Source organism: Cynocephalus volans, chromosome 11 (assembly GCF_027409185.1).
Source record: "Cynocephalus volans isolate mCynVol1 chromosome 11, mCynVol1.pri, whole genome shotgun sequence".
NCBI lineage: Eukaryota > Metazoa > Chordata > Mammalia > Dermoptera > Cynocephalidae > Cynocephalus > Cynocephalus volans.
In genome coordinates, this window is record NC_084470.1 from 35,900,519 (window position 1) to 35,916,529 (window position 16,011).

Sequence of the window (16,011 nt, forward strand, 5' to 3'; positions counted from 1 at the left end):
TCCTTGGCCATCTGACTCATGCCCATGTGTTCCTTGGCTGTCTGACTCTAGTATAAAAGACAGTGGCTCTGCTCCGCTGGGGGCTAAGCTTGCATCCGAATCGGCCCCTAGGATCTTTCCAATTACCTAGCTTGTGTCCTGCCTATGAGGGGACTGTGACCAAGTCTGCATATGAGCGGTCTGTGAGCCAGTCTGCACAGGATGGGTTTGAAGGGTCTGTGACCGAGCCTGACAAAAATAAAATTAAAAGGCTGCTGGTTGGCTCGGTTAAGTAACATGAAGGTCAAAGGTTAAGATCCCCATACTGGCCATCCACAAAAACAAAACAAAAGATAGTACTAATCTTTTCATGAACCTTTCTAAGTACCCTTATATGAACCATTTTTTCCCCTTCTATCCAGGCAGTGCACTTTCCCCCTCTTATTGTTTCCTTATTTCCTATGCTTGCTTTTTGTGTGCTCTCTTCTTTCACTGAAGCTCCCCACCCCCCACCCCACCCCCGAAGTGAAGCATCAACACCAGGGGGAGAATTGCAGCTTTCTTGGAATTCGTTCTGCCTATACAAAGTGAGTAGATCAACTTGTCTTTACCCACAAAAATGATGAATGTTTCTTTTGAAATACAGACCATAGTTCCAAGGAGTATATGATCACAGAGTCAGAGGCCTTGCATTGTAAGGATTTAAGTCTTGCTAATAGCTAAAAATTCCATTTTTTTTCCATCTAGCGTAAGCATTAAATATTGGAAGTAGGACTGCAGACCTAGAGACCAGACTGGGAAGCAAGAAATTATTGGTGGTGATGTTAGTTGTAGTAATAAGGTGAAATTTTATAGAACACTTCCTGTATGCCAGATACTATTTTAAGTGATTGACATGTATGAACTCATTTAATCTTTGCAATCTTAATTACTAACCTTATCCACATTTTATGGATAAAGAAACAGGCATAATTAGGTAACTTACCTAGAGTCACACTGTTGAGATTCTGCTTGAGTCATAGGTCTCATTTTTGACTTACGAACTCTAGTGGTTTATTTATAATATATATTTTTCTAATTGTGTCTTCACCTTAAATTCTCAAGACCACAAGCATAGGTTTCAGCATATTTAACCTTAGGTATAAAGCCTACATTTAAGCATCTAAATCAGCTGATAGCCATGAACAGCAATTAAAGGTAGCATTATAAAACTGTCTCCCACAACAGCTGTTATCATATGCACTTTATTCCAAAGCATTAATCTTTTTCTCTCTTGTCTTTCCTTTCACTTTCTCCTTCCTTTCCCATTTCATCCCCCAAAATGCCTTAATAGTTTTAATAGTGTAGTGATTGATCAAACTGTTTGTTTGCAAAAGCATCTGGTCAAATCTTCTTCCTTGTGAAAAGCAGATAACACTGAGCTAGCTGTATATCATTTTATCTTAATTCTCAAAAGGAATCAGTGAGATGATGTAAAAATTATGAAGAAACCAAGACCCAAACCACAAAAGACTTTAAAGACCAAATAACTAAGTGTATATAGTTCCATATAAGAAAGGGAACAAGTATTTGTTGACTTCCTGCCTAAGCATTAGGTATTTTATAAAATTTATTGTTTACAGTGGACACTTTGAATTTGGCTAGGTTAGTAGGAAAAGAAAGATTGTTAACAGAAACACCATTTGCTTCTGTTTAGATCAAAAGAGGAATTTAGGCATTATGGGGCACTTTGTTTTAGCTGATTTGATTACATAGTTTATTTAGCACAGGAGGTTTGATGGCAAAAGCCTTTTTGTCCAGATATAAAAATGTTCTCTTCATTGATTTATACACATTTTACTTTAAACTCTGTGAGATTTTATGAACTATCCCGTGGTCATAGACTAAATTTTTACACTACATAAACCATGCCTCTGGTTATAGAATGCAGATGCATTCTGTAGTGCATTGTGTATTTATTTATAGTCAGCTTTATTATTTATTCATATGTGCATATTTTTAAATTCCTCACTTTGTTCTTGACACCAAGAATACGTATAATATATATATATATTTTTTTCCATTGGAAATATTATGGAATGTAAGTTAATTATTTTTTCCATCACAAATGAGATTTTTTTGTCACTATTAAAAGTCTGAATTTTAAACAAATTCTTGGACTGGTGGTTCATATCCATCAGTGTTCAACTTTAGCACTTGTTTCATCCCCAGTAGCTTTTCCAGAACTACTACTTTCACCACGAAGCTCTGCAAGTTTTCCCAGTTCAAACATGGGCTTCTTCAGCATTTTTATTTTTCTAAAGGAGACATCATGAAGAGGATAAATAGACTGGCAGGAGTTTTCCATGTCTTTTCCAATGCTGTCTGGAATCAATTTATTGATCACTTCTTTCAAGTCACTGGTCTGCACCTCTCAGGTCATGATTTCCATCATCTTTTTCTGGATTTGGCAGACTTGTTGGTGCTGAGCATAAGAAGTCTTCTGTATCTGATTGTTGTGCTTTTTAGTAAAACCAACACAGAACAGATGAAGCAAATAACCATCGGTAGTCTTGACATCAACATGAGCTTTAGTCATGGTCTGCCATTTTTTGACCATGCAACACATTTTGTTACGAGTGAGATCCATGCCATGGAAGTCAGGCAGTTTTTGCCCTGGACATCTTCAGTAATTAGCTTGAATTTCTTAAATGTAACTTCATCATTCTGCAGATCAGCAAGGCTCACTTCAAACACACGACCCTTGAGGCCATCAGATGAAATTTTGGTTCCTTGAGTCCTGGTGACTAGTGTTTTTCCAATATTCCTTATTTGAATATAGCAGGTGCTTTCACATCATACCAATCTTTCTTAGAAAATGGATCAACCACTTTCTTCTTTTGTAAGGGGCTTGTTCTTGCCAACTGCAGTGGTGCTGCTCAGAGAGCCAAAAAGCTGGAATGTAAGTTAATATTTAGCATCAGCCTTAGATGATCAGGTGAATTTACAAGAAGTGGAAAAGGAGACTTCCTTTAATAAGTTCTAAGGCCAAGAATAAATTTTTATGTCCTTTTCTCTACTTAATAACTCTGGAAAACTATAGCAACCAAGGCTTTCCAGTTAGAAGAATTGCTATTCCGGGACTAATTAAAAAGAGAAGTATATTTTCTGTGGGGGAACTTTTATCCTTACTGTTACTGTGCTAAAGAAATGGTGCTTATGCTTTTGGTAATCTAGTGGTCTGACATGGAAAAACTGTTTAAAAGTTACTGTATATTAGGCTTTTAACTGATTTTATGTTAAAATACATGTTAGTGTATATGTGCCTGAATACATACGTATACCAAATTACATTTCCTAATTTTAAAAATATCTCAAAGATATATAAAGGTATTGATGCTGATGAAACTTACTAAATGACATGACAATATACTTGTGACTTAGTATTAAATGAAAAAAACATTCAAGACTGAATAGGCAATATATTCAATTTTTTAAAAACTTATGAAACGAACAGTGTATTACTTTTTAAGTAAACTTCTGTGAAGTATGATACGTGTACAAAAAAGTGCATAATCATAAGTGAACAGCTCGAAGCATTCTCGAGTGAACACACCTGTGTAACGAGTGCACAAATTAAAAAAGAACATTGCCAGCATTTTCTCATGCTCTCTTCCAATCACTACCTCCTGCCTCTTCCAAATATCCACTGTTGATAAGTTTTGGCTGTTTTTAGACTGTAAGTGTAATTATACAGGATGTACTGTCTTGTGTCCGGCTTCTTTTGCTCAGTATTGTGGGATTTATTCTGTAGGGTTAATTTACTCATTCTTACTGCTGTGTAGTATTCCATTGTATGAATATATCATAATTCATCCATTCTATGTTTGTGGGCACTTAGGTAGTTTCCAGTTTGGACTTGTAACATTTATTACTTTTATAATTAAAAGTGGATTTTTAAAAACCATGAATATAAACTAAATCTAGTTTTCAAAGGAACAACCTTTAAATTGACAGATGATTTAGTATGCTAATTATTCCACAAGTTTTCTACTTTGTGGGGGTTTTTTTAGTCCTGATTTATCATAAATCTGCAGATTTAAAGATGTCTGATTGCGTTATTGATGATGCTCAACCTACTTTTTCTTCAAACATAAGTACTTTGACTTATGTAGTTCAGAGATCTTCATTTCCTCTTACTGGTGTTTTTGTCATTTCACAATTGAGACAGCCAGCTCACTCCTCCTTTTCCAACCTCAGAGACTCTTGAAAACCTTCCGAAAACTTATCCTGAGGTTATATATTGAGCAGCCCCTGCTGCCTGTAATAAAGAAATCAAAAGCTGATATAAAAAAGCCTCAGAGCCACAAAAGTCTTTGTATCTTAGTCATTAATCTAATTTTGGGCAGATTTTATGAAGCAGGCTAATGCTTTTTTTTTTTTATTTTAACATACGTGTATACAATCACTTTCATGCCCATCCTCTCTTCCCACTGTCTCTCTAAGTTGCTTTCCTAAAGGATTCTGCTGCAAGAAATAAGTAAATAGATGAAGACATTGAGAATTAAAGAATAGATGTTAATGAGATAGCATGAGGTGAATTAAGTGATAAAGTGTTAAAAGGGGGGGGGCAAAGTGAAGAGCATTGTCTGTGCGCCCTTTATCAGAGACAGTCTTCACAGTAGGATACTAAGCAAATTATTGAAATGTGATTTAAGTACATTTAAAAATATACTTCTCAGAGATGTCTATTTAAAGGAAAAACTGAATTTTCTTTTATCTTTATTCCAACATCTTGTACACTCATCACATTGTTCTGCAGTCATTTGCTAGCATATCTCTCTTCCTCTAGACTGAGCTCCTTGAGAGTGGTGGGTATTGTAGTGTTAAATTTTTATACCTGGCACATAAGTTACCAGTAAATGTTTGATGAATGAGAATGAAGTAATGAGAAAAAAAAATTTTTTTTTTAGAAAGAAAGTTTGTGGGGAGAATAGAAAACATTATATATGTAAGGTATTATTGTTCCTAATCCAACTGTGGACTTTCCCCCGAGTTTGCAATCTTGAATGATGTAAAAACAACATCCTCATGAGAACCTGGAAGAGGAGAAAAGTTTTGCCCTTAAACAGGTGTTTGTCAGTACAGCTGCAGAGATTTGCACAGTTCTAATTCTACCTCTGATTTAGAGATTAACTGACTGCCTAAATGTGCACTTAAAATTGCAGGTGACCTTTGTAAGCTGAGTATAACTGGTTGTAGCTAACAGAAAATCACACTGGGCAGGGTTAGGGCCACACATTGGGCAGGGTTAGGGCCACACATTCTTGATGACTGAATCGTTCTTTCTCTGGACACCTGGAATTAAACTCTATAGGCTGTTAAAATTTAAAACAGATTAACGAAGACAATATTTTACATAGTTGAGCAGCTCTCAGTACAGTAGATCCAATACAACATTTTTTGTGTGTTTATCATTTTGTTACATATCACTTACCATATGTGGCTTAAAACATAACATGGTAAAACATTCTTCAGAGTTTTGATTGTAATAATTACCACAAAACTAACACACACATTTTAGCTATTTTGTACCTAAAAGGGAATTTGAATTCCATCTTAACATAATAGCATTGACTACTCACAAAATTAATAATCACAGAAGAAAATGGGTATAGGTAGAATAATTACTGAAACTTTAAAAATTACATCAAAAATTAAAAAGCACTGTATGAATTGTTTTGTTGGTTATGGTAAGCATTTAAATTACCTTTACAAAATATTCTTCACAATCCTTTTTTGAGCAGTTGCTGCTGTATATTTGATTAAAATATGAATAACAGTTTGATTGCTAAAATATTTTCTTTCATCTTTTTCAATTCCGTATTTAAGATTACCAGAGCCTCAGGCGCTGCTTGAGTAGGAAAGTGATAAAGTGACACTAGGCTACAGAGGAGGAAGAAAAACATCTCACCAACCACGCCAGCAGCAGCTAATGGTTTTCAGCTGTTGCTGATCTAATTGATCCTGGTGCTTTAACAGAAAGCAGTTCTGTGTGACTCAGATGTTGTTCTATTGGAATGCATTCCACTCCCTTGTTATTTTTAAGCCCGGGTAACTAGGGTTTCCCTTTCCTTAAAAGGCAGTTTTTAACAATGTGTTTCTTTTAAAGATAATAATTAACTGTAAAGGAAAAACTGGCAGCCTGTTGAGTTTCAACGAAAGTTAAGTCTTTTGTAGGACGTAGAAAAATATTGTTCTTCATTTGATTAAAATAAAGGACTCAGCTATGTGAAAATTTGTCCTACATTTGTTAAATGCCCTCAGTTGGGTTGTTAATATGCTAGAAATAGTAAAAGATCAGTACCTTTCATTTATAACTAACCTATTGAGTCCAGATTTTTCATAACAAAAATTTGAAACACATTTCTGTTCATGTCTTCCACCCACAAATTTAATGCCTTTTCCATCTTAACTAAGCACTTGTGCACTGTGCTGAAACCTTTGTAGTTTGAAGTGCGACAGCAAAACTAGCGCAAGTTTCTTTTTCCTTCTTTATTATTTCATGGATAGAAGATTTGTTCTTATGTAGATCTTCGCAAACTCAGCATATAATTATCCTCCTTTCCTTATTAAATTGAGAAGTTTCACCTTTTCACTCAAAGGAAGCACTTTTGACTTCTCTTTAGCATATCTGAATTACCAGCATTACTGCTCTTGTGCTTTGGGGCCATTATTAGGTAGTATAAGGGTTATTTGAACACAAACACTGTGATATCCGGACAGTCAATCCGATCACCCAGATGGCTACTAAGTGATTAATGGGCTGGTAGTGTCTACAGTGTGGAGATGCTGGACAAAGGAATGATTCACGTACTGAGTAGGATGCAGCCAGATGGCACAGATTTCATCACACTATTCAGAATGGGGCACAATTTAAAACTTATGAATTGTTTTTTTCTGGAATTTTCTGTTTAGTATTTTCAGACGGCGGCTGACTGCATGTAACTGAAATCATGGAAAGCAAAACCGTGGGTAAGGGGAACTACTGTATATCATAATCATAGTGAGAAGAATAGTATCAGATACCATGGAAAGGACAGTCCATCTGTTTCAGGTCTAAAAGGGTTGACATGCATAGAGAGATTCAGAGTGAATGAGGCTAGAATGAGGATGATAAGATCTGAGGAGGGATCAAGTTGCCTTCAGTCTCCCTGGCTTTCAGGCTAGACATGGAACAAGATAGAACCCTCACAGGAGCCAAAAACTTCAGGATGGTTTCTTTGGGTATAAACTGCAAAACCCATAATCATTTCACAAAGTGCTGTTTGGAGAAAGTGCCATGTCCATCATGGCATGGTAGTAATGGATAGAGGAATGAAGTATAAGGCCGAACAGCAGTTTTTGCAGGTTCCACACACTCCAGAGTAGTATAGAGAAAGCAACCAAGTGTTTGGAGGTCCCCCTGAAGAGTCTGTAAATGCTGAGTGGGCTGTAGGACTGAAAGGTTTCAGAAGGAGAAGGAGGCAGCTGAGTGCATATTTCTTATGAACAGAGAGATTGCACACATCTACGGGCACGGCTTGCCTACTGACCAGGTAGATGCAGTGAGGAGAAAACCTGATACCCAGAAGTCAAGCCTATGAAAAGCCTCACTGGAGAAGCCTCTCACAGTAAGAGGAACCGTGCTTCCTCCTGCACCCAAATGCCAACTTTGTTAGAAGGGAGGGGATAACCATAGAGAGGGGCAGAAATTTTTATGTACTAAATAACTAGCCAAAAGAATGTACTTTAAATGAGAAGATGCTGAGATACCTTTTTAAATGGCATGGTTGATTATTTTCTACCATGATATGGAATGGCAGTGTGTATTAGAGATCAGTTTAGAAAATGCAGTTACCTTTTTTTTGTACACACCCTGGATTATGACTGGCCGATTTATACCTATTATGCTAGAAAATATCAAATTATAATAGTTATTTTTCACAATCCTCATAGATATTAAAATCCCTGATCTGTAAAACCTGTATTACATGAACAATACTGTGATTTCTCTTTTTTTTCTACAGCATTACCCTTAAAGGATAAAAATATTCTATCATTCATGTCTCCCTGTTTGCTGACCATATAAATCAATGTATGCAGTATGTACATACCCCTCCATAACTATGTAAAATTATAGCTCTTAGTAAATGATCTAAGACTTTCTGAATTTTCTTGTTAGATATTCTGCCATCTCTTAAAGTTTTTATTTTACATAGGAGCCTGCCAGCTATCAACTGATAGAGTTGGTTACTTTGTTAAAACCGGAAATATAGATGTGATTGGTTTTGCAATTGAATAGGAAGCCAGGCTTGGAAAAACAAGGGAATGCACTGAGTATCAGGAATCTTGCAGGTAGTTTCTGGACTATCCTCAGGACCAGGGGAAAGCAGTGAATCAGAAACCAGGAAGAGAGTCAGGAAACATGATGGTACATACCCAGTGAATTCAGATGTGAATTTGAGCAAGACAGAAACCTACAGGGATACAGGGCAGGAAAGAGACATTGGTAACAAAGAAATCTTGGTTGTGAAACAGATATTTCATGCTAGTTCTAAAACTAATCCCAGAGAAAAGCAGACTAAATCTGCAGTTAGATCTATTAGGTAAGTGAAAGAGTAGTGAGAGGTTAGGACTAAAGCTTTATCCTGATGTCAGCCTATGGTGGTACAGTCAGTGTGGTAGTGAGAAGGGACTGAAGAGTAGAATAAGGAGTTCAGTCTGAAACTGTGAACAATTGAGATAACTCACTACCTTTGGACCAGCCTATTCTCCTCTTTTAGAAAACCTCATATCAACTCGAAGTAGCTTCAGGTGGAAGAACAAAAACACTGAATTTCTGTTGTCGATTAGGATAGGCTAAAATATGCTGTATAATAAACAGCACCAAAATTAAAGTTATTTAACACAACAAAAGTTTATTTCTCACTGCACAGATACACTGTGTATCTGGGTGATTCTCCCAGGAGAGACTGACTTCCATCTTGGTAGTTTAGTAATCCAGGCTGCTTTTATCTTATGGCACCATGATTGCCATGACAGGGAAGGAGAGAGTAGAGAGGCTCACATTGGCAACTAAATGCTTTGACCTGGTCCAAAACTCATTGGCCAGAAATAGTTTCTTGGTCTTGCTTACCTGCAAGGAGGAATAGAGGAGTATGGGCCAAAAGGAATAGGTAATCAGAATGGATAAGTACTAAGTCATTAGCACACCTTGCTTTGGCAATGAAAGATTTGTGTGCTGATTATTAAGTTCTGAAAAGCAAGAAATTGTAATGATATTTGTTACTTTAAGGGTTTTTTTTTTTTTTTTCCCTACCTGCCATCTGATCACTTTCTTAATTCCTTTTACTAAAAGGGCCAGTTATCGTTTACTGAGTCCTAGGGATGCCAGCACCTGGAGGTGTGTGTATGTGTACGTACACACGTACTCTTAAATAAGATTGCAAACATACCCACAGAAAATATTTAAGTAAGTATTTGATTCCTTTTCAGTATGACAAGCAGATTTAAGATTTTTTAAAACTTTATATTTGTTGTACTTCTTGTGTGTGTGGCTGGCCAGTACAGGGATCCGAACCCTTAGACCTTGGTGTTATAACACTGTGCTCTAACCAGCTGAGCTAATCGGCCAGCCTAGATTTTTTTTTTAATCCTACTATCTTAATTGTATATATGCAGTTACATCCCAAAGAGGATTTACGGGATCTGGGGACGTAGCCTTTTCATTAGAGCCATCAGTTCTATATGAGAGCTCTCAATCAACAACTGTTTTCAGAAAAGAAGTACATTGAATGGAGAGTTCACTAAAAGAACTAGAAAAAACATGGGTATGTCTCTGGGGGCTGATTTGACTCTGGCAGCAGTATCTTACTCTTAATGATTTGTAAACACTTAGTGTCTACATTTAGGTAGAAATACCTCTTCTGAAATTGTTAAATCTTCAAAAATAGAAGGAAATCTATTTTAAAAGGAAGAAGAAAACTGATGACAGGATCACTTGAAAAAAATATTTATGTACTCTAGGTAGCCTTTTGTTGTTTTGTCAGGGTTTTGAATTAGCTGTTGATTTTTTTAAAAGTCCATATTGTGTACAATAGTGTAGTTATTCTGCCTTATAGAAATGGTTCAGAGCAGTAACAAATACAGTGAACTAAGCTTTTAAAAAAATAATTTCGTATATGATGGTTCACAGAACAAATGGTGATGGTTCACAGTGATGCTTAAGCGTTCATTTAGCCCTGCCAATAAAATTATTCTAGAAGCATGTTTGTCACAATAAAATGTTTTATGTAACAAACCTCTTTAAAATCTGACAGCGCCATCAAATATCAGTAAGTACTTTTGCAAAAAACTAAGCTAATAGTTGAGACTTTTATTTAGGATTTAAAAAAATAACTGTCAGAATGAAATTAATATACTTGATCTACAACTATAAATTACAAAGTAATTTATTGTATGGTTAAAGATAATCATGCTTTCTATTTTGCTTATATCCATTTCTTTTATTTAAAAAGTAGCTGTTAGAATGCCACAAGGGAACTGAAAATAGGTCTTTACATACCTAGATATATTTTGCTAAGGAAAGCAAAAATGTGCATCATATACTTTAAATTAATTTGCCATAAACTACCATGGGTTGAATGCTTTCTTATGTCAAGGCATGGTAGTCTATTTTTTATGCATGGTATCTCATGTAATCCTATTTATAACCCTGTGAGAATTGAGGCTCACATATATTCAGTAAATCGCCCAAGGGCACATAGCTACTAAATGTTAGAAGCAAAATTTGAGCCCTCATATGTTTTTTTTCACGATACTCTGCTGTTTCTGAGGTTGGGGATGGGAGTACTAGGGACAAAGGGGATGATTATGTCACAGACTCTGGACAAATGACTGCTTTATGTCTTTGCCCATGTTTGTTGTACTCTTTCAGGATTATGTTCCAACTCTAATGGTGTCGCCAAGGGTAATGGCCCAGTGCTGGTCCTGTCATCTCTAGTGTTAGCATCTGCTTTGAGAAACACAGTTCTGGTAGGTTTTTAGAATGTGGACTGATAAAGTTAGGTTTGTACCAGGTCTTCATAGGCAGTGAAGCCTAGGGAAATCACCTAGGTTCCTCAGTCAGATATAAATGGGCTAGTGTGTTAGCTCATTATACAGATTTTTTTCCTAAACGAAACACTATCTCCTGTTCCTCCTGTTGGAATTAAATGAAAAGTAATTTCTGAATAACTTTTCGTGACTTCTATAACTGGTATCTGCAGACTTTGGAAACTGCTTTGATGGTAGCATATTTGAAATGGACTTTGATCTACAAAATAAACACTGGTAGCATGTTTTAAAACCAACACTTGGGGATGCAGAACTTCTCTTTTTTGCCCTTTTCTAGGCAAAACTTTTCTTTTTCTGCCCTTTCTTTTTTGCCTTTCTCTGGACATTCCTAACAATATGTTATCTTTGTGTAATTCTTAGTTGACCACTCAGACGTTTTTGTTTTTTATATAAAGAATTGTTACTTTAAAAATTATGCTTGCATCTTGAGGACACTTTGAAAATTTGGAATTGCAGCATACTTAGAAGGGGAAAATTCATGAAACATAGATAATGGAATTAAATATGAACTAACTTTCTGAACTCTGAATGTAGAAGGAACAAATCTCCAAATCTTTTGGAATATGAAGAAAACCTCTGAGCTGCCACAAAACCAGCTCCCTCACTTTATATCTTGTGATCCAGGACTGTCCTCAGTGTTAAGGTTGTTTTATTTGTTTGTTTGTTTGTTTATATATTTGTTTATTTAAAGATGACCAGTAAGGGGATGTTAACCTTTGACTTGGTGTTGTCAGCACCACGCTCTCAGCACCACACACTCCCAAGTGAGCCACGGGCGGGCCCAAGGTTGTTGTTTTAACCTGCTTGTTTGACTTTTTCCTTGGCAACATTTATTTCTTTGTGCAGTTAGAAGAGGTATCCCCCAACCTGAAAGGCCCCACAATAGATGAATTCTTAGAAAGGGTAACCTGGGCATTTGAATAGTACTGCATGGCATCATCATCATAGCACAGAGTGATAATTGATGTTCCAAACTATGACCCTATTCTTCCAAAAAAGTTTATTAGCATGTTCACACTGTACAGTAACAAAAAGAAGAGAGTGCTGGAATTTAGAGAAATTTGTTTTAAAAACGTCAGTGTTAAAAAAAAATTTCCTTCATGTGACAAAGATTAATTGTATTTCCACTATGTGCCAGAACAGTACTGAATGCTGTGGATACAAAAATGATTAAAACATCCTCTTTGTCCTCAAAGAGTTTGCCATATATAATCGTTCAAATAGACATATAAAGAAATAATTAGAATATGATGTAGTATTTTAGTGGTAGTGTTCAAAATGCTACTGGAGAGCATAAAAGAAGAAAGAATAATGAAATCTTCCTGAGAAGGGGGATGAAGGAGACCTATCAGAACCAGCCTTAGGTTAATGGTGAATTTTCCAGTTAATACTTCATTTTCCAGTGGTGTCAGATAAATGAGGTGCAAGTATATTTTTGTAAGATTACCAGTTTGGGATTTACCGTGGTTATTCCTTTGGGATTTTAGCCAGTTTTGAATGAAAAGTAGTCTTTGTTAGAGAGAAATAATCAAAAGTTATTTCAGACTGAAGATGAACCAAATTTGTAAATTTCAGATGAAGCAATTTGAGCTCTTCAGAAGAAATTCCTTTTTTAAAATTTAAGATATTGTTGGATATTTTTTATATAACCATAGAACCATTTTATATAAAATCATGTATTTGAGTGTTAAGCAAGGATAGTACAGATTACTATCTCTGTATCACTTCATGTAATTCAAAATTTTTAATAGTTTTATACAAACTTAATTTTAAGTATAGTAGGTACATATTATCTGAGAATGATTCCATGAAAAGGCTTCTTAATGTGAATTCACTTAAAACTGGGATCAAACATTCAGAGTAAATTGTGTAAAATTAAACTAAAAATTAGAAAAATAAGTTGATTTTAGTTTAATTAAGAGAGTTTGTACTATAATTGAAACTATGTTATAATTAGTAGAATAGTTTATTGAGTATTTATTGGTATAATTTTTTTGTCTGTATGATTAGATTTTTTTACTGTATATTTGGCTTTTCAGTATGATAGCACATCACTTCTACAAGAAATATTAAGGTGCTTCATCAGTTTTTCTAAGGACCTCTCTTAGTTCTTTGATAGACCAGTTGTTCTGAAAAGCTTATTCTGTCATCATCCTTGCTGATTTTCTCATTTATCAGGGACTTTGAATATGATCCCAGCAGTTTTCCATGATCCCTTTGATTTCATGAAATCTTTTGAATGATTTCCAGTTTCACTTTATAACTGAATTAATTTGCCTTGTATTTGTTGAAAAAAAATCTCTTTGATAGGATGGGTATATTTATATAGACATTGGTATTGAATAGAGCAATAGCATTTGAGTTAGGACTAATTTTGTAAGTGGTCAGTCACTTCATTAGCATTTTCATTTTATGATGGCATTTATTTCCCTATGTATTGTTTTTTAACTGTGGGAACTAGTATGGATTAATATTTTTAGCCCTTAATAGAAAATTTAATTTAATCTTTTTAATTATTTTTATCATTATGTATTGTCTTCACTTCATAAAAATTATTATCCTAACTTAGAAACCACCTAGATTATAGAACAGCAAAGATGATGATGATACTTCTTCCTATGAAAATGATAATGGCTGCCCCTTGTGAACTTCCTACTCTATGCCAATTACTGTACTAAGCAGTTTATATAGTAATCCTTCCCACAGCCTAGCAAGGTCGATGTTAATCATCTGACTTCAGGATGAGGAAATTGAAGAAATTCATGCAAGCGATGAGTGTTTCAGGAGTTAAAGACAGGTCATTCTGATTGTGAAGTTTGTGCTCTTTTCACTATGCTATGTCTTTCTTTGGTGTAAAGAGCATTCACTTCAGAGTTTTCTCTTATAAATTACATTATGTTTTTGGTACATATAATACAAAATTCATAAAAATTTGATTAGCCTACACTTAGGAATACATTTTTAGGTTTATATACAGTGGTTGTTAAGAATCTTGTAAAAATCATTTCTTCTTCCTGCTTGTTATTGAGAGGTATTCTACAGATACAACAAAAACATACCCTTGTTTCAGCAGATTCGAGTCAGAAGGGAATGGAAGATATGGAATTAATGAAATTGGATTTTCACAACAACAAAAGTCATATAGTAATGTTTTTAAATATTGCTTGATGGCTTGAAATACATCCAATTCTAGTAACTGCTTATTTTCAAAAGGTGCACCATTTGCCAGTGACTACTTAAGTGAAATCTGTGATTGCCATTGAAATTGCAGTTATTTTACAATGAGTATGTTTATATAACCCATTACTCTACAATATCAGAATTTAGCTTTGGTATATGCATGAATGGAATGGGGAAATTTAGATATTTTACAGTTTTCTAAAACTACAGAATCTGAAATTTCCGATACGAGTCTTTGTTCAGCCTATGGTGAATTTTCAGTTGTTTCAAAGTTTCATTTCTCATTCAAAGAGCATGTGATCTTGGCCTTTGGCCAAAGATGCTGTTTGTATTGTTAAAAAAAAAAAATCTTTTCAATATCAAATTGTATACGAGGAAGGAGTCCAAAATTAGCCTGTTAGGCACTCAGAACTTTGTGGTCCCAGGAATAATAGCCTTCTTGAATAATGCCTCCTGAGATCAGTAAAATTTCAAAAGTTACTGCTTTATTGCCTTCAGTTTTTTACTGTTATCCTCTAGAATATATGATTAAACAATAATACATTTCTTATGTGTAGCCATAAGATGTCACTGAGTTGTCTTTCAAGGTTAGATCTTTTGGTTTCTTATACTCCTAAGAAAAATGACGGGATTACGTTCTTTAAAGCTGCCAGTTTCTTGCATATTATTATTTCACATACATATCATATTTTGGGTACAGCGCGTCCCCAGGGACTTGCTCTATTATTATTTCTCACTCAGCATGTTTCAGAACCACCAAACCTGCTGAGGCATTAAGCATGCTCTTTGGACATGTTCTTAGGGATAAGAGAATTGCCATATTGAAGCCAGCCATCCAGCTGTCCTGTCTGGTTTTCTGCTTTGAACACATTTCTGTCTTGCATTAGAGGCAGGCTTTTAGGTCCTGTGAGTTGCCTATTTGGGCAAAGAAAGGAGAAATTTCATTTTGATTACATATAGTGATCTTCTTATGCCCTGAAAGATGAACACTGATCTTTTGTAATTCTGGCTAGTAAATGCAACTGTGGCTATATTAATATTTATATAGGTTCCTAAACTTATACCAAGCTCCTGTAGGTGGAATTTTAGGTTAATTTTATGTAATCTTAAAAACATTTTTTTTCCTTTAGAGGAAAAAAATCCTCTAAAATCTCTTAAGAGATTTTATATTTGTTCTCTCTTCAGATAATAATATCCCCATGTGGGTAAGCTCTTCCCCGTGCTGTTTTAGAGTTGTGAAAATTTCTCAAAAGCCACACCACCTCAGTTACCAGAATACGCTTGTGCTCATTTCATGTTTTTTTCTCCATCTTTTTACTAAAAGCAGGGGTTTTTCTTGTTTGTTTCATTCAGTTTTGTTTTAATGGCCCTAATGACCCTGCTTCCTTAAATTTTTTATTCTTATTCTGTCCACATTCTTTGTAAAACTGTCTTTTCTCACTTCTACATTACTTTTTTTTTTTTTTTAACCATAGATTTCCTTTTCTGTCTTCAAGTTTGTTACTGTTTTGAATCACTGTCAACTTTTCCTGTGGCATGCTGGTGAGGCACTGTTCAAAGTGAGTTTAGTAGGCACCTGTCCCTGCCACCTAGCAGTTAGAATCAAAACAAAATTAAGTGAACTGCATTAACTGTAGACAATAATAGTAATATAGATAATTAAAGAAACATTAGCTAGTTAAATTTGAACAAAGTAAACCCTATTATCGAAATGGG

At 35.1% G+C, this 16,011-nt stretch overlaps 1 protein-coding gene and 1 pseudogene across 1 annotated transcript in view; one reads left to right on the plus strand and one right to left on the minus strand.

The window, feature by feature from the left end:
• UBE2E2 (ubiquitin conjugating enzyme E2 E2) overlaps nt 1-16,011 on the plus strand; it is a 361,055-nt gene that overhangs the window by 107,926 nt on the left and 237,118 nt on the right. The window lies entirely within an intron of this gene.
• The window catches only part of LOC134390836 (small ribosomal subunit protein eS1-like), a 127,264-nt pseudogene continuing 113,374 nt past the window's right edge, over nt 2,122-16,011 (minus strand).